The sequence below is a fragment of the Taeniopygia guttata genome, chromosome 6 (genome assembly GCF_048771995.1).
Source record: "Taeniopygia guttata chromosome 6, bTaeGut7.mat, whole genome shotgun sequence".
NCBI lineage: Eukaryota > Metazoa > Chordata > Aves > Passeriformes > Estrildidae > Taeniopygia > Taeniopygia guttata.
Window position 1 is genome coordinate 13,564,964 of NC_133031.1, and position 26,709 is coordinate 13,591,672.

Consider the following 26,709-nt stretch of genomic DNA (forward strand, 5'->3'; position numbering starts at 1 on the left):
TCATAGTGCAGTAGGTAGGGCAGTGCTACTTCTTTATACACTTACTGGAATACACTATACATGTCTCTGGGATGGTCTCTGATAGCTGGTATCCTCAAGCAACATTCATCACACCTAAACAATCAGTTTAAAAATGTATTTATTTTTAAGTGATGCTCTGTTATGAAACTGAAGTTCTCGGAAAGAATCTTCTTTCATTTGCACTGACATTTCAGTTTCTTGCCACTTGGAAGGACTGATATGGTACAACATTATGAACGATCAATCTTTACATCAGAAAAGCAAGAGCTGTCTTGCACTGGTTAGTTCCCATAAAACAAGGAGGAGATTTTCATTTATCTGGTTCATAAAGCTGAAAACATTTTCCCATGTAGTATTTGTGCTAACTTTCCAACACTAGAAAACATTTCATTCAGAACACAAGAGGGTATTTTTACATTATCAAGGCATGGCAGGTGTCAGAACCTGCAATTTAAATTCTAACATACTCAGTCTAATATTTGTCACTGGTCTCTAGGCTGCTCCCCGCCAGTGACCAGTTACTACCAACTAATTACTGGTGCCATTCCTATGTGCATAAAAACCTTCTTCCAAACCCAGATGTAGTTGTGAAGAGCCTGACAGACCCACCCTCACTTGCAAGTCAAGGATTACCCCATTGCTGCTGGACCAGCAAAAGCCCCAGGGCAGAGAAAGTCAGCGGGACACCCCAAACCAATTTTCCTGCCACCTGAACACACCCAGCTGACTCTGCCTCCAGTGGACTCAGCTATCACACCTCCTCCTGCCCGCAGATCTGGGGCGGTGGAGGGGGAAAGGGAGGAATCCTGGAAGATAAGGAACAGGGAGCAAAATGCCTTCATGGAGAAGGACTGCTCACTCTGTGACCCTTGGTCCATCACCAAAGCCATGCACTTCAGGACCACTCTCACATTAAGCATTAACTCAGGCAGCTCAGCTGTGTTGCCGAGTAGCCGGTCAAATATTTACAAAGGTTTCAGAAGGTGCAAGATTAACCTCGTCCTTTCAGTGTAAAACCCAGTGTCCACGATTTCATACTCTGTTTTGCAAAGCAAGAAGTCACTATTCTAAAGCTTTGAGACTTGCAACACAGTCGTTAGAAAGAATAATCCAAACAGGAAAACTAAGAGGGACTCAATGCACACTGTAGACAAAATATTGGCACCACATACAGTGCTGGCAAGTAGAGCAGCATGCTGTGTTCCTAAGGGAGAGAACAAGTAAAATCCAGCTCCTAGAGTGGTGATGGCAACCTCACCTGAACAGCAGCCTTTCCCTTTGTCCAGCTGCCTCCAGGTCATTTTACAGCAAAGACAAAAATTGTCAGTGCATTTTCAAGGATCCAAACAGCTTTCCAACCCTGTGCTCCCTCCCACCCCGCCGTTCTCAGCAGCCTTTTGAGAGTCTCCCTCTATAGCAGCATTCTGCGTTTCAGGGATTCAGCCTTTCAACTGAAGCATGAGAGATCGCTTATACTGTTGAACCGGTGGAGCTGCCAGCCTCCCCTTTGTTGCACAAGGATTTACACTTGAATGGCTCTGGGAAGCAAAGTCTTTTAAGGAAAGGCCGGTGGGGGGAAGACAATTTCCTTGCCAGCACCCTATTCGCAAATCACATTCACCTACTAGCTCAACTTCTCCAGCTCACAATTACAGGAACCTTATCGAACCAGTAGTTTCTAAGTTTACTGTGAGGTGACTTCAATGAATAATTTGCTAATTTTAGCTTACTTCAACAAGGATATACATAGTATTAAGTGAAGTTCATTTCGAGCCTAAATGTAGGCACTTAATGTAATTCAGTCCAATGTAAATTACGTCATTATCTTAATCTGTGACTCACTTCTGTATTTCCTATTATAGCCTTGCACTGCCATGCACATCATAGTCCCTCGAATGGCTTCTACAGCTTTTCAAGAGAGACACCGGGGAACACCACAATGGCACAGAGGCACTACAGAAAATCATCTGAAACAAGAGTATGCAAGCCTGCTCCAGAGTTTAACAGTGGCACACTGCATTTGGCCCTCTACTTAACTATACACACAAGTAGCACCAGCCTGGTACATTTCTGTTCTTAAGTTGTAAATGGCTGGATAAATACTTACTGGTTTCAGGCTATGTTAGCAGTTACCAAGCTCTATCATACTGCTGCCCTTCAAACAGCGACACTCTGGTAAATCCACACAGCTTATTGTTTTCCTGCTTGCCTGCTTGGAAGCATAAAGCCTGCTATCACCAAAGCAAAATAACAGCATCCGAAGTTTGAAAATTGGCAAATGCTAATCTGGCATAGAAAAAGATCTGTAAGGAACATTCCTTCTGGTTTTAAAATGTTACACCTGCTTTTGATTAGACTCTATTTCCTGAATTCTGAATTGGCCACATGCTGAAACACACAGCACAGCCTGCAGAATGCAGCAAGAAAAAGGCTAGCACAATCCAGAGCTGGTGGCAAACCACAGTCCCCATGAAAACCACATGTGCCAGAGACCAAATATTTTGCGTTTTGCTTACTGCTAATAAAGCTGCTTCACTTTATTAAAAGCAGCTTATCATATTATCTACTTACTCTGATTAATTAGCCTCTAGTTAAAATGAATGAGCACTTGATTCAAGGATTCTATTAATGCAACACTGGTGAACCACCACTTGCATACTTCTTCCATCCTTTTTCTTCTACTCTCTGTCCTCCCCACACCAGTGTCTTACCAGTTTGACATTCCCAGAACCCTTTGGGAATATCAAAACACTTTTAAGACAGAGCTGAGTAAGGAAATGTCCCACAGTCCAAAATTCTTCCGAGGCTCACTTTTCCTGCTGAAATATACAGATGTATGTAATCTACTTCTCACTGTAATTATAATCACAAGCTTGGAAAGAAACGGCTTGGAAAAAAGAAAGACAGGGAAACAGACTGCATTGCTGGGAACAGGGGCAAAACAACAGTACCTTTAATACATACAATTTATCTGTCCTTCTAGAATAGAAATGTTAAGTATGAAGCACAAAGAGCAGTCAGTTCAATCAAAAACCTCACTTTCTTAGAGAGCGAAGAACTTTCTCCCAAGCCAAATACCATGTGCTGTATATGCATAAAGACAGCTTCTGCTACAGTATATGCCTACAGATTTCACAGTTGCATATGATCGCCAAAATCTCAATTTCTAGCAGCAAAAAACGTATGTCACCATTATTTAGCCAAGCATCTGAAGACTGAAATATAGCCTAGCTGCTCATTTTGCTGGAAAACAGTGCTTTGCTTAATATACCTAACCTTCTTGTCTAATCAACTGATTTTATTATGACTGTCACAAATACCCAAATCTATTTGGGAAACTCGAAAAAATAAAGAAAACCCAAAGCCACACACCTTCCCTTTTCCTTCTTTAAAATATTATGTTTCCACTCCTTCACAACAATGCCCACGAGAAGACTGAAAAAATCATTAGGGCTGAAATTGCAACAAGTCCACATTTTGACAGAGCAATTGAAGGAAAGAAGTTGAGGAGAAGTGGAAGTAAAACTTCCTGGGTCATTCTAACATTTAGATCTCATTTCCTGTTTAATCAAGAATAGTAAGGGAATGACTGGAAACTTTCTATTTATGCTACAACCAATTTAAGAGATCTCTTTCAAGAGAATAGCTTGGTTAGGGTATGAACTGCAGACTATAAGGATAAGCTTGAAATTCACCATCCAGCCTGAAAGGCTGTATGTGAGAAGGCACCAAAGGAAGATCTGGTTTACATCACGCAGCAGGGGAGTAACTGACCATGAGTCACTGATGCACCTCATCTGGCTTTTAAGGCCATCAGCACCAGACAAAAATGTTTTAGGACACATTTTACAAAGCACTTACCGGTATAAGCTTACTGGGCCAGTTCAAATCTGCATAGAATTTTCTAGACAAAATTTCTTTATGGCAAGGCTTCCAAGATGAAATATCTTCTGTCTTGCAGCTGGCAAGACATTAGTGCAGCTCTCTACTGTAATGATTGGGCTAACTGAAGAGTCCTCCGGTGGGCTAAGCCCAAAAGGGATGAGACAGGATGAACGATTTCTGCTACCACAGCCTGGGCTGCCAGTAGTACCCTGTCTTCACAATACCCTAGGCAGCACCACATGAAACCACATATATGCCAAACAGAGGACAAGAGACAAAAACCACTGGAAAACATGATTTTGAAATACCGTCTTATGATTTTGGATTCATACTTTAAAATACTTGATTTAGGAATGAAAACTTGTACTGGTTTGGTTCATTATTATTTTTTTATGAGTGGCCAAATTATTGAAACTTATAATAAAGAACTCACATGTATGTTTGGGTACCTGAAAGAGGGAGCAATATGCAACCAGATGGGTCATTCCCTAGCAGAAGACACTTTTAAGAAAGTAAGGCAACAAGCCAGGTCTTTTTCATTGCTAATTTCAACAAGGACTTCATTGCCTGACTTGGGCCTTGCAGCTTTCTTTTTGAAGGACTAACAGAAAATATAAACCAAAGTAAAATACCAAAATCTGCCACCTACACTAACACCTATGTGACACACTTTGTTCCTCTCAGCCATTCATTACGGACTGGCACAACATGCTCTCTCAGAAACTCTTTCCCGTAGACTGGCAGCTGGTCATGCCAGGGCTCTGCAGCAGTCACTGCAATCCACTTGAGCCAGAGTTCCTCCTAGTGCCCTCCAAAGCTCCAGAGAGAACAGGAAGCCACCTCAATGCTCAGGGCAATACTTGCACACCAGGGATGATGGTGAGCAGGCATCTGGCCTCCAGAAGCATCCCTTCAATCCCAGGGTGTGGATGAAAAGAGGAGTCAACCAACGACCCAACTGAAGTTCATCAGGGTGGTGGAAGAGGGGAAGAGAGGAGGCTTCAGCACAAGGGAACATGCTACTCCATACAGGACTTTTTCCTAAGGAATAAATTCAGTTCTGTAGTCAGAAGTAGGTCTACACACTTGAAACACAGTGACCACGAGGAATATCCAAAACCCTGCTGCATTATGGACAACTGAGGCAGGCAGACCATAACTGCTGAAACCAGAGTAAAGCCAAGCAACCCAGAGTTACTCTGCTAGCACTAAGGACTGGAAGGTTTTAATGAGGGACAATGAATGGTCATTGCCATAGCCACGGTACAGGGCAGGGGGCCTACACCACAGGACAGGACCTTGTAGCCCTCCATACACAGAGATGCCCCAAGACAAGCCGTCCTTGCAGTGTTCTCACCTCATCTTCCTAAAACCCTACTCACTCAAGTCTGTGAACCTGTAAAGTTTGCCCTCAGAAAAGGGCTGACTCAGACAACTGAAAATGGTAGCAAATTCAAAATCACTACTGCTGCAACCTATCTTCCTTTGCCTAGATATGCTAAATTTTCATTCTGCTTAATGCTTTTTAGACCTTGTCTATGAAAAAAAAATTACAATTTACAAAGTTAATTTCAGCTCTGAACTCTCCACTTCATGTACACTTGAAACCACTAAAAATGTTTAAAACTATCTTCCTGGAGGTACAAAACAATCATTTAGCTCTCTAAATCTACATGGTAAACAGATTCTAAACATAAAAATTACCTGAAAAATGTACTACTGGGATAGAAGTTATTTTTCCCTCTCCAGTAAAATTTATGAGATTTAAGTCTTCTCCACATCAGAGTAAAGAATGAATACCTGAAACATTCATGAAATGAAACTCTGAAAAAAATCAAAGCTTTTAGTAAAAAGCAAGAGAGTGCAGGCTTATTGTTAAGTTAATGAAGTACTTAAAGACCTCAAGCATTGGCAAAGTCCTGATTTAAAGTGGGAGATGGTTAGGGCTTTGCAAATTGAGAACTCTGGAAGAACCTGTCATCCTTTCCTAAGGTGCAATACAGCTTTGACAGGCACATCATTTTAGTGAATAAAGTTATTGAATGAGAAATACTAACCTCAAAGATCTCAAAGGATTTGAGGGGGGAAAAAACCACAAGACCTGAAACAAACACCTTGTTGAAATGCTCTACAAATGCTCAAGAGCTGTGAACTTGATTTATAAATGGAAAGAAAAATACAATTAGGGCAAAGTTCCAACTGACAGCTAAGTTATTATAGACATGGTGTTTAACATACAGTGTCAACGACCTGAAATGTTATCTAGTAGCAGTATCACCATTCCTTTGGAGATGGCTCAGGCTGATACAAATAAAAAAGGAAAATGTAGAAATTATGAGGGCAATAAAAGTTCTTAAAAAAAATCAGTAAAAAATAGTCATTCTAGATGCACTGATACAAAACATAACTTCTGAAAAAATCTGAATGGAGGCAGAGTTCCTCTCTTAACAAACAAGAAAATTGACAATTATCTTGGCCCAAATTTAGTTAAGATGAACAGACAGAGAAAAGTATAGAATTAAAGGCAAAAAGCAGCAAACTGTGGCCCTGTGGACAGCCTGATCTTTTGTTGCCTTGACCCTGCCCTGCCTCTCTCTCCTTTCTGACTGCCCCCCTTCAACACCTCCAAACTGAGAAGGAGTATATGTTCCCCATCCTCCACCTCTACTGAACCTGCTCTAGTCCAAGACATGGGCAAGAATTTCCTCCTGCTTTGGTTCTCAAATTCCACGGTCACATCCAGCCTCTCCCCCCAGAGCTTTTCACCCTGAGGACTACAGGCTGCATGACATTTGATAATACAGACTCTGCTGCTTAAATACCGTGCATCTGCAGACAGTTAAAGCATGTTTTACAAAGGTACCATAAAGGGGCTCAGCAACACACACCTCCTGGGTGAGCAAGCCTCAGCAGCTAGAAAGGGACCCTGTCCAACATGGGACAGTTTCCCTCTCCTCACTAGGATGAAAAGGAGCACACAGAGACAAGGCCTTTGTGCTGGAGCTGTTCCCAAGCCATGGCTTCAGAGGAATCATCTGTCTGACATGTTGCAACTCAGGAAGCATGTGCAGGGAAAGGAGGAGGGGAGCAGCAGGCAGGGATTCCCCTCCAAATTTCCAGTACTGTGCAAGAGGGACAAACAGATGCATGTGGCCGGAGAGAAATAGCAGCGGTCTGTGCACAGCCTCTCAAGCTGATCCTACTGAGCTGAGCAGTGGCACTTGGCTCCACTGCACATGACATATGCTGGGAGGGAGACAATAACAAGAAGCGATGCCCACAGTCCTGCAAAAGAGATCTTCCCTCAGTCCCCAACCCAGTGAGTTTACAGGCATTCAGAAACAGTACAAAAACTCAGCTGGAGCTATGAATCCTTACAGAATCTTTCTTTCACATGTGCAGCTCAGCCAAGCCTCCCACATTTCAGTGTGCCCCAAAATTTTGTTTTTCAAAGGAATTTTAGAGCCTTTGTTTGTTTGGGAGAAAACAGGTTCAGAAGCCACAAGGCAGCTCCTGCAGGTTCCTCTCAGCAAGCCACAGCATCAGCGGTGGAAGCAGTGCCTGCCTGCAACAGCACAGGCAGCTGCATTCTTTAGTCTGGCACCAAGGAGGAAAGCTATCATCCATTTTTAAGTTAGATTCAGGGAACCAGCTGGGGACCAACGATTGCCATTTTTGAAGTGCACGAAGAGGAGTGTAACCAGCTTTTCCATAGTAACGAAGATTAGCGGCCCTGAGTCTGACACTCCTCCTGCATTAAAAGATAGGAGACAAAGAGAGAGACAGGTAATTACACAGAAGGAGCCCTGGGGAAATCGCAAACTCCTTGAGAACCCTTTAGCTGGTCTGTATGTTTCTCCTTGTCTCCGCTTCAGCTGAAGGTCCCCAAGAAACATTTGCCCATTAGATCATTAGCTTTATTGCAGAAAGTAGCTAGACAGCTGGTTGTGCCTGTTCAATAAAGACTTAGCTTGCCTCTGCACTAGCAAGAATGAGATGGAAAATGAGAAAAAGAACATCCCAAGGCACCTTACCTGTCTGGAGCTTATCCTCGATACGTTAGTGTACTTAGTCAGTGTGAGGGACTGACAAACGAACTCTGACAAATCTTGCTGGGGCAATTTAAGACATTATTGCTTCTCACTGTCTTTCAAAACCCTTCACAAATGTTAGCACCATCGAGCAATCCGGCAGGAAAACTTCTTTCATGCACTAGCCTCTCCAATTCAGAATCTAGCAAGTTAGCATAAATCCCTTCTCAGTGCTAAATTAAGATGTCAGTTCTGAACCAGAATGGCTGAGGTCTAGACAGAAGATATTACCTCCACTACAAAGAGCATTAACCTCTATCACAAAGGTGGAAGAGGAAATGACATCTCAAAGCACTGCAGCTCCTAAACAAATACAAATCTTAAATATTAAAATACATATGCAATTTGTCTAGCAACAAACTTGAGTCTACTTGTGCTGCTCACTATGCTCTATGAATCAGCAACTAATTTTTTAGACTTTATATATCCCCAACACAAACTGACATGGATTTTCCTACCACCACATAACTACAAAATTAAATTCCTCTCACACACATTTTGAACTTCTGTCCAAAACTGGAAGAAGTCTGATAGTTAAAGACTTGCCATGTGTTCCACTATTCAGAACTAGAGCTGGGCTTCCAGATAGTTCCTGTCTTATCTGTCACGGATACAACCAGCCACAAAACCATGACAGACCCCAGGGAAGACATCAGATTTAAAAAACTAACCAAAACAACAACTAAACCTATCTATATTTGCCCGATCAGAGGTACATGTGTGATAATAACAAGATAATCACTTTGAGTTATGATTCTTCAGCTTGTCTTCTCCAGACCTCTGTCTTTTCATCCAAGCTGATAGGCAAAGATTTAGTTAATCAGTCTGCAGTACAACAATTGTACTTTTTTTCCTTTGCAAGCATTTAAAATACATGTCCTCTCCTAGATTTTCTCAAGGGACAGTATCCTACACTTAGCAGTAGAGCAAGACGTGCACAAAGCTTGTATTCGCATTCCAGTATTAGAAGGGCAACCCACATGAACCATAAATTTGGCTAAACTCCACATAGACAAACTTCTTCCATCACCTACCCTTCCAGAAGGAGCAGAGAAGGCAAAACACCTTGAAAAGCAGATAACAATTATCCCTTACCTTTCTGAAGAGGCCGCCGCCAATTAGCACATTCCTGGAGCTTCTGAATCGAGCAAGAAGAAAGGAGGGGAGGGGAAAAAAAAAAAGGGAGGAGAGAGCTGTTTTCTTCCTCAGCACAACAGTATTTCCTGAGGGGAGGAGAAAAAAAAAAGTAGAAAAAAGGAAATAAGCATTAATTTTAATGATTTTTCGAAGAGGCTACTGATTACAACTCTTGCTTGGCAGAGCTACTCTGTCACTATTTCTGCACTTCCAAAATACCAGTTTAGGGTGTCCTGTATTTTCTCCATTGTCACCTTACCAAAACAGGGACCGTGAATGTCAAGTCAACCACTACTAAGAAATGCAAAGAGATTCCTGTTAAAATGGGATAAAGTCCCATACTAAATGGGTTAAAGTCCAATTCAAAAATATTCTCGAGCACTTATTCTATTAAGTAAACAAGCTTCAACCAAGCTCACACCCAGTTCTGTAAAAATTCAAATGAGCCACATTTACTATCAAAATAGTTGGCAAAAGGCAAATTCCAACATGCATACTGAACATACAGGTATATACCGACATTTAAGTGCTTATGTGCTCTGCTCCGAGAGGATCATACCTACAATTATGAGGTATTTCCAATTAATCATAAGTTCTGTTTCTTTTTAAGACAACTTCTCTTTTTCTTAAGACTATCTAGTCCAGCTATATCAAATCTTTCAGTAACAGCAAGAGTAAGTATTTAAGGTTTTTAAAATCAGAATGAAGGGAAAGTGATCTAAAAAACCTTTTGACTAAAGGTACCACTTTGAAATCAAGCTTCACTCCCTTAAAACCACAATTCCTCACCTCAGACCATCTCTCTCTGCCCTACTCCTAACATGACTTTAAAGAAACTTACAGACAGAGAGATTTAATGGGCGCCTCCCTACCTCCAGTACCTGCCTCTGATGAAAGGCAGGAAAATCAAGTGGAAAATTATTTTAAAGCGTGAATGCAAGACATTAACATCTTTGAGGAAATGGCAATCAAGGTTTTCCACAGGGAATGAGCAAAGGGAAACACGACCAGTCTGTTCTCCATCACGATTCACTGGCTTATATTAGTACAGAAAAACTCTACCCTTTTCTGTCCCACGGAAAATCTGAACATAAGTTCTCAAAATAAGGAAAAGTCTATGCTACCTTAAACTTCCACACACACTTCTGCCACCCCTCAAAACAACAATTAACCCATCTGCTAACAGCATAGAGATCCTAGTCTCCTGGAAGACATTTCAAATGGGCCCCAACAGATAGGATATAATATAATAGGCATATAATATAATAGGCAGCACTTCTATCACAGCATCTCCCTCAAAGCCACCACGTTTGTCCAACTCTAAATGGCCACAGTTCCTGCATTTCTCTAGGGGACAAAAGCTCTCTTTTTCTCTCCTCCTGTCATCAAGACTTAAAGCTGCAAGAGTAATTCTGTCCAGATTCCCCTTTAGATAAGCAATGATTTAAAGAATTCATGAAGTGGCAGTGTAAATAAACAATGAAAAACTAAATAAAGATCACAGATGACAACACACAGAAAATGTGCACTAAGGAGAGAAAGAACAAGCTCAGTGATTCAAAACCTCTTCTGCCTCGTTATGTGCACCCATAAATAGGCATAGCAATAATTTGACAATGTGAAAGAATGGATCCTGACACAAAATATAGCTACTCAAAAACCTGCCTCCTCAACCTTCTGCCTAAAGGCAAACCTTCCCACAGTGTTTAATTTCACTTTCTCAATGTCTTACACCCCTCATCAGTTGCATTTCTGCTTTCTGTCAGCTTTCACCATCTTGTACTAATTGATGCAAAGCAACTTAAGCTGAAACCTGGAGAACTCAAATAGTTTTGGTTTTTTGTTGTTGTTTTGGTTTTTTGTTTTTTCTTTGTTTTTTTGTTTGTTTTTAAAAAAGGGAAACGGTGCTACAGCCCTAACCATGGGGACAGGAGAAGAAATGACCCTTAGTGAATTGCTCCTGACACGTGTACATCCCGAGGCTATGTGCAAATCAATACTTACTGAGCAGCTCAGCACAGATCAGGTTGCAAAACACAAGAAAAAAAGAAATTGTATGACTCCCTCAAACATATATTATTTTTGTATCCCTAACTCAAATGAATAATTTGCTTTTCCTTTTCATTATCAAATCAAAAGATTGCTTTTGACAACACTTTTCTCCCTGCTAAGAAATTCCACACACCTCCCTCCCCAATCTCTAGTAAAGTCCAGTAAGAAGTAGTAAGATCTCCAGTCAGAACTGAAGTATTGGTTTTATTTAAAGTGCTTAAAAATTTTGCACTTCCATCTTACTAGCAGGAGGAATAATTTGAAGCAAACATGGAAGGTTTGAAGAAAACAAATTTTCAAATCAAACATAAAATCAAGAGGTGGCAAAAAGGAAGCCTTAGTGCAAAAAACCGAAGTTTTTAGACAACATTCTCAGGCAGACAAATCTGTCAAGTACCATTTAGAGATATAGGTTAGACTCGACATGACTTGCTCCAAAGAAGGTGAGATTGGTCTGTTCTTAAATCCTCAGGCAAGAAAAAGGGTAAAGTGAAATAACGCATTACCCGAAAGTCAAATCCTAAGTGGAGAAACCTTGCAAAATGACTTGGAAAACCAAGAGACTTGACTAAATTTCTGGCACAGCCAGAGATAATTCATACGAAAAAAATGTCAAAATGTTTTGGGTACACAGCCACTACAGGAAGGAAACAAACAGAAAACTGGGAAACACTGTATCAAAACCCAACAAATCATTGACATCAACATTAGATAAATGACTAGGCATATGTTGAGTCAAACACCCTCAAGATGGTGTGTGAGTCAACTCCTGCAATAATTTAGCAGAGTTGCTTTCCTACATCTAGCTTAATAAAAAAACAATCCTCAATTATTCCAGCTAGGTCTGGGTTCTCATTAAATCCCACACGATGTGTGCCCATTCTGGGCAGCACCTGAGCTGGAAATTTAAACATGGAGTAGGGATACTGGAATGCAATTTTGACTAATCCTTTCTGAATGATGATGCCAGATTTATTCTTCCTGCTGCACAAAGGTAGTGTTTTTTCCAGGCATTACCCAAACGTAGCCCACTCCCTATAGAAAATGCAAAATTCCTGCAGGACGTTTGCAGGTTCTAGGTCTTAAGTGATCCAGATACTGAAATTTTAGGAAAGTAATGCCCCTCACTTGCAATCCGCACTGCATGACTGGCAAAGAGCTTGCTGACCCTATGTCTAACCCCTACATGGAACCCCATCAGCTCCTGGAGCAACTCCTGTGTCAACAGAAGCTCCCATGGTACATGACCAGCCTGGGTGACTTTCTGGTTTATTGCATTTTCCAGCTCTATGATGGCTACTAATTTCATAACACCGAGGCATTAGATCAGAGCACTGCTGTTTGCAACAGAACCCTCCCCAAACCTTGTCCATAACATAAGGCACCTCAGGGTTTAAACCAAGGTGGGCATCATCATCAACGCCTCTTAAAATTCACAGAGAAAACCAAGAAGTGTTCTCAAGGTTCTTCAATCTACATTTAACTAACAGCTACTCTTCTTCAGGTGAATTTTAAGTACACTCAGTGTACTAATACAGGTCAAGTTTGTATCACAGTAAAAACTTGCTTTCTTTTCCTGTTGATTTTCAACCTTTTGATCTAGGAGAGGTAATAGAACAACAATTTCCTTAACATCTATTGAGGGAAGTAGCAGTCTCCATTTCTTATTGCAAAAAACAAACCAGCAAGCTAAGAAAAAAGAAGAATAAAATACCTACTCTTAAATAGCATGATGAAACGGAACAAAACCTCTCAGCGTTGGGTTATAAATACAGGAACCTCTCCTACTTCCAAATCATGTTCTTTCTCCAAGCTATTTTCTACCATCTACAGCTGACACAGAATCAGTATGAAATAGAACTCACACGTTTCATTTCATGAAAACACAATATAACGTTTACCAACAGCAACATGAAAACAAGCTAGAAATTAGCATGTTCTCACTAATTTTAGTATGAATTAAAAGCATATCCCTATTATCCATGCATATGTCTGTGTGCACGCGTCTCATACATACACCAGGGTAAGCCTTCCACCACAAACACCTGTATTGGAGACATTTGTGAAGAAAGAAGCTTCTTCAAACAAATACTATTTTCCCAGAACTGTATCTGCACAGACAGGAAGCTCTACTCAAAGCTCTTCTCAAATACCTATTACAAAAAGCCAAGAAAAGGTAACCAAAATGGTGTTGTAGAAGCACAGACAAAGCACAAACACATGGTAAGAGTCAACGAAAACACAGATCTCTTAAATAAATTTTCCTTTTATTTTCCTTAATGAACTCATGGGATCCACCACCAACAGATGTCTAAGTAAAAGACTAGATTTTACTTATATGAAATATACTTCCTATACAAGCACTGTAATTTTTTATTAATTTTAAATTCAAATGCCAAATTTTCTTTTTATATCTCTGTATAGGTGTTCACACAATTGTTTCCAATGGCTTTAATGTTACAGCTACCTGTATCTTCCCACCTGCTTTCCTTGGATATTGAAAAAAGCTCTTCCCAAAATGACATCTCCATGTGAAAAATTTGATCTTTCAGAAGCACTATCCATATGGATGCACTTAGGTAACATGCCTATTAAAGCATACCAACCTCTGTATGACATTTACCTGCCAGTCTAACTGCAATGACCCCACCAAGAATTAAAAATATTATTTAATTTTGTCTTAATCACCTGAAAAGTACCTACCGAGCATAAGCAAGATTTTTACCCATATTTTATATGCAAAGTCTTGAGGACCAAACTCAGTGCACTGAAGTACAATGAGATACTCATCACTTGAAAAATTTAGTCCCTTCCAAAGAAACGGGGTGGGAATAATTTTGTCAAACATTTATTTCTCCCTTTTAAGCTAGATCTTGAAGAAAGCAGTATCTTTGTCTAAACGCCTTGCCCCTCAACCTTCCCCAAGTGATTGGGTGACAGGATGCTGATAAATCAGCTAAAATAACTGGTGGAGTGGGGCCCAGGAGCCAGGACATAAGGGACAGAAGAATCAGGTGCATGGCCACATCTGGGGAAGCAGCATCCTTCTGGGGGGGCAACCACTGCTGCTCCCTGCTACCAGGTTGTAGCCTGTGTGCTGCTGTCAGTGGGCTAGTGCTGACTGAACAACAGCCCCAAGGATAAGGGGGGGTGGGAAGAGGGCATGCAGAAGCTTTTTTTTTGCAGCAACTACCTCTTATCTTACAAACCTGATTTCGTATTTTTCTATCTTATTCTTAGTTAAAAAGAAGATACACTTCATGTTGGAAATAGGTTTTTGAAGCTTGAATCATTTAGCCTATTAAACCCAAGCCTGTAATATGGGTGTTATTTCTTAAAAACATACAGTAAATGCGTTAAATTATTAAATGTCATTAAACAGGAAAAAAATTTAAACAGCTCTCAGCTTTTATCAATCATTTATGCAGTTTCCACTTGCACATCTCACTGGGTTGCTATCATATAGCACAGAGCAAAGAGTACAAATCCTGAAGGCATGAATTCATTTTCTCTTGATGCAGAGTAAAAATATTCTTGGCAGCAGGAGAGAGGCAGAATGGCTGAAAGGAGGCTCTGTTTTTTGCAGTAAACAGGTAGCAATACCAGGGAGCAGCAATTGGAAGCACCAAAGCCCATCCACTTCTGCTGTAAGGGCCAGTAACAACGTCATCAATCACCTCCAACACCTGGCAGCAGTTACAGCCAGCCTGACAGTGTTTACAAATTTGATCCCTATTTGAAATACATGTTAATTCAATGGCGTACGGGGAAAACAAGGAGCACTGAGGTGAATAGTAAAGCATCCAGCAACTTGAGAGAGATGAAGATTTCACCCCAAGCTGCTCACCAGCTCATGAGCCAGTAAGAGCAATGATGTACAGAAAACCCCAACTTGTCACACTGACAGCCTGAGCTTAGAAAAATGACAGAGACTGGGATAGTCTCTTGAAGCTATTATGAACCTTTACTGGGGCAAGTTACAACTAGACCTAGTGCTTTCAGCAGGTCCAAATGACTCACATCAATATGGGGAATCTGGAGACAGATGCCAGCTGGCATGCACCTTGCCTGGCTGCAATAGGGCAGCTACCAGCAAAGAGATCTTCATCAACATCCCATTTTTTGTCCATTTTATCCATGGACTGAAAACCTGTCTTTCAAAGCTTCTCTTACCTTTCATTCCTGGCAATTTATTGAAATTCACTACTTTACAATGCAACAAAGAGAACAGAATCCACAGTGACATACAAGTCAGGTATGATTGCAGCATGCAAGGACCGACCTGACATACCTCTACAGCAGCGACTATAGGTGAGCCATAGCCATAAAAATTTCAAAGCAAAACACACAAACCCCAGCTCTGGCTAGATATTCAGACAGTGAAGCCTTAGCCCTGCAGCAGTCCTGCTACTGTAACCCAAATTAATTTGTTTTAAACTACCTTGTGTCTGTTTAAATGAGCTGTAATAATAGTTCTGAAGCAAAGTGCAGACACATCCAAAAGCTAAACACAATGCTGAGGACAGCTAGAGAAATGTGTCCACACCCATAGCCCACTTAGAAACTACTAGCAGGAAAAACTCGTCATAATCCGAGTGTTCCACTCCCAGCAATGGCTTCAATCCCTTGAAAAAACCATTTCTGTCCACATAGAAAAAAATGGATGGTAGAGATTAGGAAAAAGTACAAAAAGAATCATTGTCTGTAACCAAAATCTAAGTCCTACAGAGGTTAGTATTTTTTCCTGAAAACAATTCAAGAATGCACTGAGTCGAGCAACTAGATAATGCCAAATGTTGATACAAAAGCAGCCAGGAAAAGCTGCAGTCACTGGAAAACGTTTTCTAGCCTGATTGTTTACAGGCAACTATGTTATAAAATACAAAAATATTCATTTCCAACCACCATTACTGCAAATCCACAACATGTTAAAAAAAGTCAATTAAGACACACATCTCATTACACTGAGTCCCAGGGAAGACAGCACAGTATTTAAAGTTATACTATGAAAGCTATTAATTTCATCACATATCAACAAGCTAAGGAATTCACAATAAATTTTAATATTAATCCTTATCTATATACAAAACTGTAAGAGTAATAGCCCATTAGTATTATTAATGCAGCACACAACCACTAGCAGCCTTCACACTGGTCCAGGAACCAGTACCAAGCTCAGAGAGATGCCCACTTGTCCCTCAGGCCATAAGCAGTGCTCCACTGTGCTGCCTGCCAAGATAAGGCCAATGGCAGCATTGACAGGAGGTGCTTGGGCCAGCTCCAGAGCCGCGTGCGTGAAGCTGCAGCTGAAGGAAGCACAGGCTGAGCATCCAGCTTTGCCAGGGCTGCTGCCCCCTCCCCACTGCCACGGCCTCCGAGGTGAGACAAGGGAAAGGGTCTGGTTTAGGTGGGTGTTTGTGTGCATGCAGAAGTACTCACTGCTTGTAACAAACACATCCTTCTTGCAAAACCTTTTATTTTTTTTTGCCACTCAAGTTCCTATCTCCTCCCTACACCCCACTGAGAATGTTCACTTCAGCAGCTACAAGTGCTATTAAATTCTGTCTGGCCTGTAAAGCACATCAGCCTTCCAATGAAGTATCTGGAATTTTTATTTTGAAGGCACAATCTGAATCTCTAGCTAAGAGATGTGGTGGAAGCACACAATTCCTTAGCATTTCCTTTTCCTAACCAATGCAAAGCTTGTATATTACAAAATAAACAAAGGCTACAAAATAAACTCAAATCCCCAGACAGAAGTCTCACGACAACTGCAGCTAAGTCTAATGAAAACCAACACTGAACTAATAGTTAAAGCCTTTCAAAACTTCCTTACTATTTGTAAGGAATACAATATCAGAAGAGAGATGCATCTTTAGTACAGAATTGCATGTTTAACTGAATGATCACAGATTCACCCTCAAGGCTTAACTATTTGAGTTCCAATAGTTTCAGAGACAGGTCCTTTCTGTATTGGATAGTTGGGTTTGATACAGCAGGTCTCTGTGCATACTCACAACCCGCCCCTCTTTGTTTTAATAAACTGATTCCATGATAAAAGTCATTTAAAATAACAAAGCCAAACAACTGCCAAACTACCACTAATATGAGCCTTCAAACAGGTCTCCATTTAATAAATCATTTTGGTGATCTAGTTTCACACCACCCCAGGGAAAGTTACACATATAACAGAGAAAATTCACTATCAATATGCAGAGATCATTTGGCAACCGTATTGCTACTAGTAAAGACCTGTGCAGTGGCACTATGCTTTCCATGCATTGCATATGCAGGACAGAAGAGCTTACACCAAATGCATTAGCTCCAGGCTTGCAAAATCATCAAAAGACAATCAGTTCTGCTTCAGGTGCTTGGTCATCTACTCCTCCATGAACCAGCACATCGTGGGCCTGAGGAAGGTAACAGAGCATTAGTGGTGGGTACTAACTTGCTACTCTTGCTAGGAAAGTAATTCCAATAATTTTCAAAAAGATTTTCTAATGACCCCAAGGGTTCAGATAATGACCCCAAAAGTTTGGAGACCTCAAATATGGAAGACATTCCTCTGTTAGCTTAAACTTTTTCATGTCTCCTGTTCAAAGACAGCACTAAGAACATTATTATTATGTACATTACACATGTCTTTAGATATTTATTACATTAATACTTCCTATTATTTTGTAAAATAACCTACATTTAAACCACTTGTCATATTTTCCCTGCATCTTAATAAGATGAATTCTCTTATTCTGCTCACAAGTTCTGATGTTTCTTTCCTTTGTCACAGACTTCTGCTATCAGTGGTCAATGGATGAGACTAGAAAGTCTCATCCGAGAGGACAAAAAAATAAATCAGTGAACCATGATCTGAGTGCGCATATATAGTAGGCTGTATTTTCCTCCTCTAGCACATTTCCTTGTCCTGGAGCTCAGATAGCCCTTAGTCAATACTTTTCCTCTGGAAATTCATCCAAGAGCTAATTTCTCATTACAAGAAATCCAGCCTCAGGAATTTAATCATCAACCAAAGCAGAGGGGCAAAAACAACTGTCTCCAAGGGACTCTTTACAAGGATAATCTCCTGAATGAAACTCTTATTACTGACAACTCTGATGTTCCTAAAACAACAGTATAGCTGCAGCATATGGATGCCTGATACAGCATGATACAATTCATGACTTAACACTCTATATTACTCATGCTCCAAGATCAGAGGCTTTTCCATAGCTCCTATTTCTCATTTGAATTATTTCATCCTCTCATCAAATAATACGAAATATTTTCAAATAGAAGTAAATTGAGCAAGAAGTTAACTAACTGGTTATCTTAAGTTATCAACTAAAGCAAGTATTTTCATAATAATTGCAGTTACAGCTAATGGGAAATGCAGAACTAGAATTCCTGTAAGAAAGCTTCAGCTGAACTTCTGTGAACAATAAAAAGTGCAGTAGTCAAGAGAGGATGTTCAGGATTCAGAAAAGAGGCAAGTGACAGAGCAGCTAGACCCCAAAAAGACCAACAGGTAACCAGCTGTCTTTCAGCCAGAGGCTCCAAGTCTGCAAAGAGCACCATGGTAGGAATCACTTGACTTCCCTGAGCTTTTTCCAAGCCAGTTCACAAACCCAAGGTGTACATGGCTGTTCCTGCATCTCCCATTTGGTCGATCCTTACTTCCATATATCAGCAGTAATGTCTTAGAAATGCCACCTGCAGTTTATACTCCAACAATTTCAAGTAACACAGACCAGAACCATTGCACTTGCCTGAAACTTGCACACAAAATCCCTGGCTATATTCCATGGTACCACCTGCTCCCTGCTTCCCCAGCCAGCATCCCCATGTACTTGTCATGCAACATCCCACACTGCTGCAAAGGTCTTGAGCAGGTGAGACAGGAACAGCTGATGGGTTTGTTACAAACATCTTGGAGACCAGTTTAGAACACAACATTTAAAAGCTTCATTAGCTACAGCTCCTCTGCTTATGCTCTGTGTCAAGAGCTGAGTCAATAGAGAATGTTTAGATAGAAAGAGATGGGGAATTTTTCAACACTACCCATATGATTTACAAGGTTCAATCTCATTGTAGATCACATACATGTGTTGAAAAGCTGCTTCTGGCCTTTTCTTGTTATTCTGTTAGATGCAACTACAAACTATCACTCTAAAATTTATGACAAATATCACTTGTCAATAGGTTGTTAAGAAGTAGAGAAAAGGTGCAATTTTTACTAGTCGGACTGTGAGAGAATTTCCCATCATACTGTGGCACATATGCAAAGCTTCTCAGTAACTTGTTCCACGACAATGGATTTAAAAAGCAAGAACTGAGGGGATTATTTGATTCAGCATCTAGTTCAAGCAGCCAATTCCTTCAGCAATCAATACTAATCAGCAAGGTGAAGCCTTGTAAGAAAAAACAGACAGAATTTGAATCCTTCCTGCTGCAGCAAGCAGGGCTCTGAGGTCTTATGGCCAAACACAGACACCTCAGCCACTCTAATTTTGAAAAATGAATATTATCTGGGTTCCAAATATGTACCATGCTTCCTTCCAAATGCCAAAACACAAAAGCTCACCTTTTCAATGAAATTCTGAGAAGAAAATTACATACATACAACTAGGGTCTAATACTGTCTATTTATTACTTTGCACTTCAGCTGTTCAGGAAAAACTTTAAAATGAGCATAGGGGACCAGGTAATAAGAGCAGTACATTTTAGAGCAAAACACAGACCATCTTCACACACACAATTTCTGCATTAATAACACCAGGAATTTTGCTTTTTCCTATTATTCATATATTTCAGGAGGAATTATTAAGAGGCATGAATTACATAACTACAACAGTATGCATGGGGAAAGCTGAGTGTCAAACCTTTAATAATAACTTAAAAAACACCCAGCACCTTTGGGTCCTCAGGAAAACAAAATAAACAAACAAAAACCACCCGAACAAAAAAACCCTCACAAAAGGGATTTCAGCTAGGTTTTCAAATGCCCCTTCTGTTCAGTTAAAGCCCATGTTTCATGCACTTCTATTTCCTTTGACAGCATATAAAAACAGAAGTCTTTATGTCATCAAGCAAACCAGAGGGCCTCTGGCAGCTTTTAAGGCCCAGTACACAAGTTGTGTTTTAACAAACCCATGAGCCTTTCTCATCTGTCTTTAAAAAGCAGAAAGAACACAAATCTGTTTTCCCCTCCGTTATACGGTCACTCCAAATCCCACTGCAATTACTCAGTAATCCTTGGCATAGCTGTATGAAAATGACCAAACCTACACTCAGAGAGTAAATTGGCAGGCAAGCCATGGGCACTAGGCGGAGGCGGGGGAGTTGGGAACATGCTGTTTCCAGGAGTGCCACTCGCTTGGACACTAGGGCAGAAACCGGACAATGCAATGATCCGGTAGAACAGAATGGCTTGTCTGTGTTTATCAGGGGACAGCTTGCTTGGACAACAACAGGAAGCATAATGAATTCAAGCTGTAAGAGTAGCCAGAATCAGAAGGAAAAGTACTAGGGATTGGGATTCCTAGAAAACAGCTGAAGAAAAGGAGCTACAGTCTTGTGGCTGTGGATTGTTCTGCAGCAGTAAGCCCGGCAATGAGGTGCAGCTAGGCAAATCTGAAACAAAAATACCACCTTTCCCAGAAATTAACCTTTAAAGGCAGCAAAGTTTGGCACACTGGCAAAACCTGGATTTTTGTATTTTAAGTAAATCTTTAAGAACATGTATTTAAGTTACTGTGAGAAGTATATCGATCGGATTATGAATGCTCTGTGCTGAGCCACTGCTAATCTGCCAGCACCCATAGCTCAGTCCTGTGCCCTACTCTTCATTCACCAAAACATATGCAAATTGTTCCCAGCAGACAAATAATTTCTTCCACAACCCTTTTAAGATTGCAGATAAGTAAATATAAATGTGTATACATTATAGATACATTGATGATTTTAGAAGTCTAATATAGAGCCATACTTTGTACCAATGTACATGCCTTTGCTATATAAATTCACACTTGTTTATGCAAAATAAAAGCTCAACATTTTAGAACTGACCAAGTTATAGTTTTTGCACTAGGCAATCATGATTAAAACCTGAATATTTCATAGTAGTGAATCACACTGCCAAGTCTCTAGAGACAGAGCAATTTGAATTGGCATAAATGAATGTTTCCCAGTCTTCTGCTGATTCTGTAATGAGTTATCTTCCAGCCCTGCCAATCATTTCTCGGAAGGCAGCCCCACTCTCCAGCTCTTTAGCTTTATTCACCACTCACAGGTGCTGGGAAGGCTGTGTCTGCTTCCACAAGTGCAACTGCTGCTGTCTCAACAGCACTTGTCTACACTTTGGCCCTTTTGTCAAAGCCATCCATGCACATCCTCAGCATTTTCGTGACCCTTGTCTGCACAGAGGCCATTCTCCCATCAGCTTTATATTCCCAAAACACCAAATAAAATAACTTCTAGATCAGCAGTGATGGAAAAAGAATGCAAGCAAAGCAGCTTCAATCCCTGTACCCACATTTCAACTGGCTGCCCTCTAGACACAGACCACGAGCCTTTTCACACCAGCAGCTCTGCCAAAGAAGTCTCTGGAAGCTTCTGATCGCAAACGCCAACACATTCCCCTGATGATACAAGTTTAACCTCATGAGAAGCAAGGGAAGGAGCTGCTCCACACAGGTTAGACTGGAGCTGTGCCAAATTTGGGTTACACTGGCTTTTTTTTTGAATGTACAAATGGGTTCACACATTCAAGTTTCTTTTTGAGTTACTGTGCAATTACCTGAACTACTACCAAAACTCTGCCAAAAACACAGGGTTACAGGGACTTGCACAGACTTGCTTGAATGGCACAGGAACATTCTGGCAAACATGGATATAGTTTTGCTTGGGGGGGTTCAAACAAGTACACTCGCAAATTACTAAAATGGATGGGAGGTTAAACTGAAGACTACGAAACTCAGACAGCTTTTTCTTCCAAAGTCTGATATGACATTGCCAATCTGCTTTATGGTGATACAATAATTCTATGGTTAATGAAGTCAAAAGTTTTGTTTCTATGTTAACACACACAAGACAAATTTTGCTGATACTTAAGACTTGTAACTTTTTTTTTTTTTTACATCTCCCACAGGTCCTCCGCCTCCAGTTCTAGCAGAACATGTTACTTTACCCTTAAAATGACCTTATTTAGGAGAATATTCAAATTGCTGACAAGCCACACTGCTTCAAGCTGGCATCCTCCCTCTTATTGCCATCAGTGCATTTGTATTATCACACAGCTGTTGTTTTTTGTGTTTTAGCTTTGTATTTGGCCATTTCTTAAGACTTCAAGCACAATATCCAAGGTTCAAAGACTATAGGCCAAAAAAACCCAAACAGTAGTGAAAAGCACAGAAATTTATTGATTTAATAAGATATAACAGGTGTCATCACATTATGAATACAGTGACCCTGGGTGGATGCATATTCCAGTATGTTGCCACCAATGATTGAAATTAAAAGAATGGAAAAAGAGAGATCTTTTGGTCTTTTCACTCATTCTAATACCACTAATGTCAGCCTGTAAAATCACTGTTTTGAGTAAATGAGTTATCAGTAATTAAAGTTTTTATTCTTGAATGGAGAAACAAGAAAAAGGGGAATTTGCAATGGAAACTTCTATAAGTAATAACCTAGTAATAGAAAATCAGCAGCATTTTTAATTTATGCCAGCTCCCAGTCCCTCAAATGCTAACAGCTGTTCATTAATCCTTCAGTTTTGAGGCCCCATACACTACCTCTCCTCCCTGCAACTCCAGCTGTGTGGAGAGGAAGCACAGGAGCTCTCTGAAGGATCACATCATTGAAACTGTTTTCAATCCCCTAGGAACAATGGCCTTGCTCCACCCTTTTTATTACTAATATTATTTTGAAGTCAGACACAAGATGGCCCTTGATCAAATTTTCAGAAGTTGAAACTTCAGCAACACCCTGGGAAAAAGCCCAAAATGCCTAAATAAATCAAAACCACGTGTATCCAACAGCGCTGTGTTGTCCATTTCCTGACAGCTTCTATCTAGCCAACAAATTAAAACCAATTAAGTCCTTTGCAAAGAAAGTTTTCTGTTTACTGTAATGCTGAAGGGGGGCAGGGGGTGGAAGAGCTAGGAGGCATTACTCCAAATGTATTAAAATAATTAATCCATCCACAAACACCACTGGAAATTGCCCTGGGTTTCTCCAAAGGACTTTAGTTTTGTTATTGTACGTAATTATAGTAATCAAGATTTCCTAACCAGGTTCTGCAAACATTAGGTCAGTTAGAATAAATGAAATGGATTATTTCTTGCAACTCCTAGGTCGTTCCCTTTCACTAAAAGAAAATGTTTACAACTGGACGTGTAGATCAGTTGTTTACTCTTTTTGATCTAAGATACTCACATATGACAAAGGAAAACCAAGCTCTTAACACTATCAGCATCTTATTGCAAGAAGGCTAAAAAAACAAAGCTCAGCTTCTACATGTAAAACAATGAGCAAAGTCAAAAGGTAACTGGACTACCAACCTGAAACACTGATTTCAGAATTTATAATTTTGAAAATGTAAACCTAATAATAAGTACTTGGAACCTTTATCATGCTTCCCCAATCCTAGTATCTCCTCACTGTTAGTCTAAAGCATTTTTCATTCAAATGATAAAAAACTTCATGTTCCTGGAAATGCTTTTATTAAAAGCAGTTTAGTACCTGGTGGTGCAAATGAGCTTTCTCTTCCACGTAAGGAAACTCTGGTGACAAAGTTGAGTACACAGACACTTAAATGTTAACCTAATGGTCAGATCTAAACACACTTTCTGAAAGAGGTGAGTTACCATTGAATGAAAGCAGGTTACATGCTCATTTTATAAAGGCCTTGATTCACAGTATTCCACAACCTATCAAGTAACTACATTTTCCTTGAAGAGATTTCAACCTTCTGAAAGAGGCATAGAAGAGAAGCAGAGACTAAACCATGACAACTTGCAAGATGCTTTACTGTCCCACTTGCAGCTTCCCTCACGCTGCTCATGTGCGCTGTTAATGGCACAATGCAGTGTCAGAACCCTGTGCTACCTTCTGCACTCTCCCAGACAGAATGCAAGAATCCCTTGGATGTAAATAATTACCCATGACACGGGTAACCTCCGCTGCTTTTTAGATTTTCCTGAATGCAGATCCTCAAAATCATATAACTGAATCAGGGCTAAGGAGGGCAGAAAATGGTAGCAGCAGATCTTGCAGGACAAAGAGGGGCGCTTCAGAATAAACTTCCTTGTTTATCAGCTGTGTGATCCCTGCACTCTGTTTCATATGGGCCTTTGTCCCTGGCCTAAATTCAAGTGAGCATTGTTGAAAATTTAATAATACTTTTCAAAAGATTTTTAAGCTCTCACAGAAACTTCTCTGAATCTCATGGTACAGCACTTGAGCACCAGTAAGCAGGTTGTGAGTCCCAAAACAAAGCTATTATGTGTGATTTCAGATGACTCTGGATAAACAATCCAGGAAAGTGTTTTACTACAATGGTATACCATGAAATTAAGGGACAGATAAAGAATTAAGTATTCATTTCATTCTGAAATGCTTTGCTGAGTAGAACAACAGCTAAATGATTACATATATTAAATTAAAAACCACAAAACCCAACTCAAACAAATAAAAATCCTCCACCCTATACTGTCCATCTTTTTCAGCACAAGTACCATTTGTAAGTAGACCGTCGGATTTCAATTTTTGACTTTTTGCCAGAGAGCTCTTGCAGTATGTTTCTCTCAAAAAAACTTATCTCTGAAGGTTAAAACAAGCTTGACAAGAATAGTCAGATGGCATTTATCTGTACAACAAACTCAGTTACAAACCATCAATATTTATTTGATATAAATCTCAAGGCTATTACAAGTTATATAAATTAATCTTACTCAAGATATTCACCAACATATTTTCTAACTTTAATATCCATACAAAAACATACACCAACTACTCCTTGTCATAGTCAGTAGCTGCACTTTAGCTTACTCTACCTTAATCTTTTATTTGGGGAAGGTAACTAAATTAATGTTCTAGCTTCCTTTCTTTTCTCTTAAGATTCAAGGTAAAACTGTGTCAAGTTAAAAATATGAAAAATAAGTTATTACTAACATGTAGACCTTGTACAGTTCAGAGGAAAACAAAGCATTTGCAGCGTAAAATGAACAGAATGTTTTTAAAAATGCAACAAATTCAGAAAGAACTTCCAATTACAATGTAAATCTTTGGATCTTTCAAAAATACAGCTGGGCAAATATTTGAGAAAAACTATAGCAAGTGATACCTTTAGAAGGAAAGAACAGATTTTTATAGGGCTTCTTAAAACTTCAATATTAAATCGTACAGTGCCCTGATGTTTTCACCAGCAGTTATATCACTACATGAAGAATGTAGAGCCACAGACCAAGTTCACTGGTTCCCTTAAGCTCAAAATGAGACAGCATGATATATTTACTAATTCCCACTCTACTTCTAAAATTCTTATGGCGTCAAAGATATTCCTATACCCACTTCCTGCCAGGAGGAACAGAGGCTGTGATAAAAGCAAGCCAGCAGAACACCTGAGATTTTTCAGTTTAATTCATCAGCTGATGATACTTAAGCATATGGTCAATGTAAGCACTTTTCTGAGTAATAACAAACTTAACATGTGTTTGACTGAACTTGAGCTCAGACTTAAATTTTAACTCAAAACTGTCTGAAGTAACAGTCACACAAAAGAGACCTGAATATACTCTGGCTCTTTCTACCTACTTAGTTTTTAGAGTACAAAACACTCTGCCCTCTCTTTTTAGACGTTACCATCAACATTCACCAATTGCCCCTACTGATTTAACACACAAATCCTTTGGAAGGGAAGAACACGCTCCCCCTGAAGATGCGATTTTGTGGATCTACCTCAAAGCAAATGGCTCTAAGACAATACTCGATTCACCCTTCCCACCCAGCACAAAGACTGCAATATGTGAGAAGTTTCTTCCAAAAGAAACAAATCCAATCAATCAACTAAATTATTCTAAGCAGTTTTAGGATAAGCTTTATTCATTTCATATCACAGCAAATCTTATTAAAGGTATAACTAATAAAGTTTTGCTGAGTTCTGAAGCCTGTAACTGAAGCACCCTGAATGCACACCTCAAGACATCTAAAAATACAGTACATACACGCTATTTTTTTTTAAATTTAGTGTACATTGGCACACAGGGGTTTCAGGATAACAGCATTATGGTGCAGTATCAGTAAGCTCCATGAAACAATTTAGACAAGTGTTATATTCTGTTCATCAACAATGATAACAGTATTTTTCATTCCTGTAACACATAGGGAAAACTAAAGCTATGTTTCAAGACCAATAATTACATGAAGTATTTTCAAAGAGAAACAAGACAAAGGCAACTTGATCTTATTCTAGCCATTTTCCTTCTTCGAGAAATATGAATTTAAAAAAGCTCCATCTCTTTGCTTG

General features: G+C 39.9%; 1 protein-coding gene across 8 annotated transcripts in view; it reads right to left on the reverse strand.

Moving 5' to 3' along the window:
• The window catches only part of ZMIZ1 (zinc finger MIZ-type containing 1), a 334,738-nt gene that overhangs the window by 275,794 nt on the left and 32,235 nt on the right, over positions 1-26,709 (reverse strand). For all 8 annotated transcript variants that reach the window (XM_072931008.1, XM_072931003.1, XM_072931004.1 and 5 more), the window contains exon 2: positions 9,093-9,220. The gene's annotated coding sequence lies outside the window, so the exon portion shown is untranslated. The remainder of the gene's footprint in view (positions 1-9,092; positions 9,221-26,709) is intronic.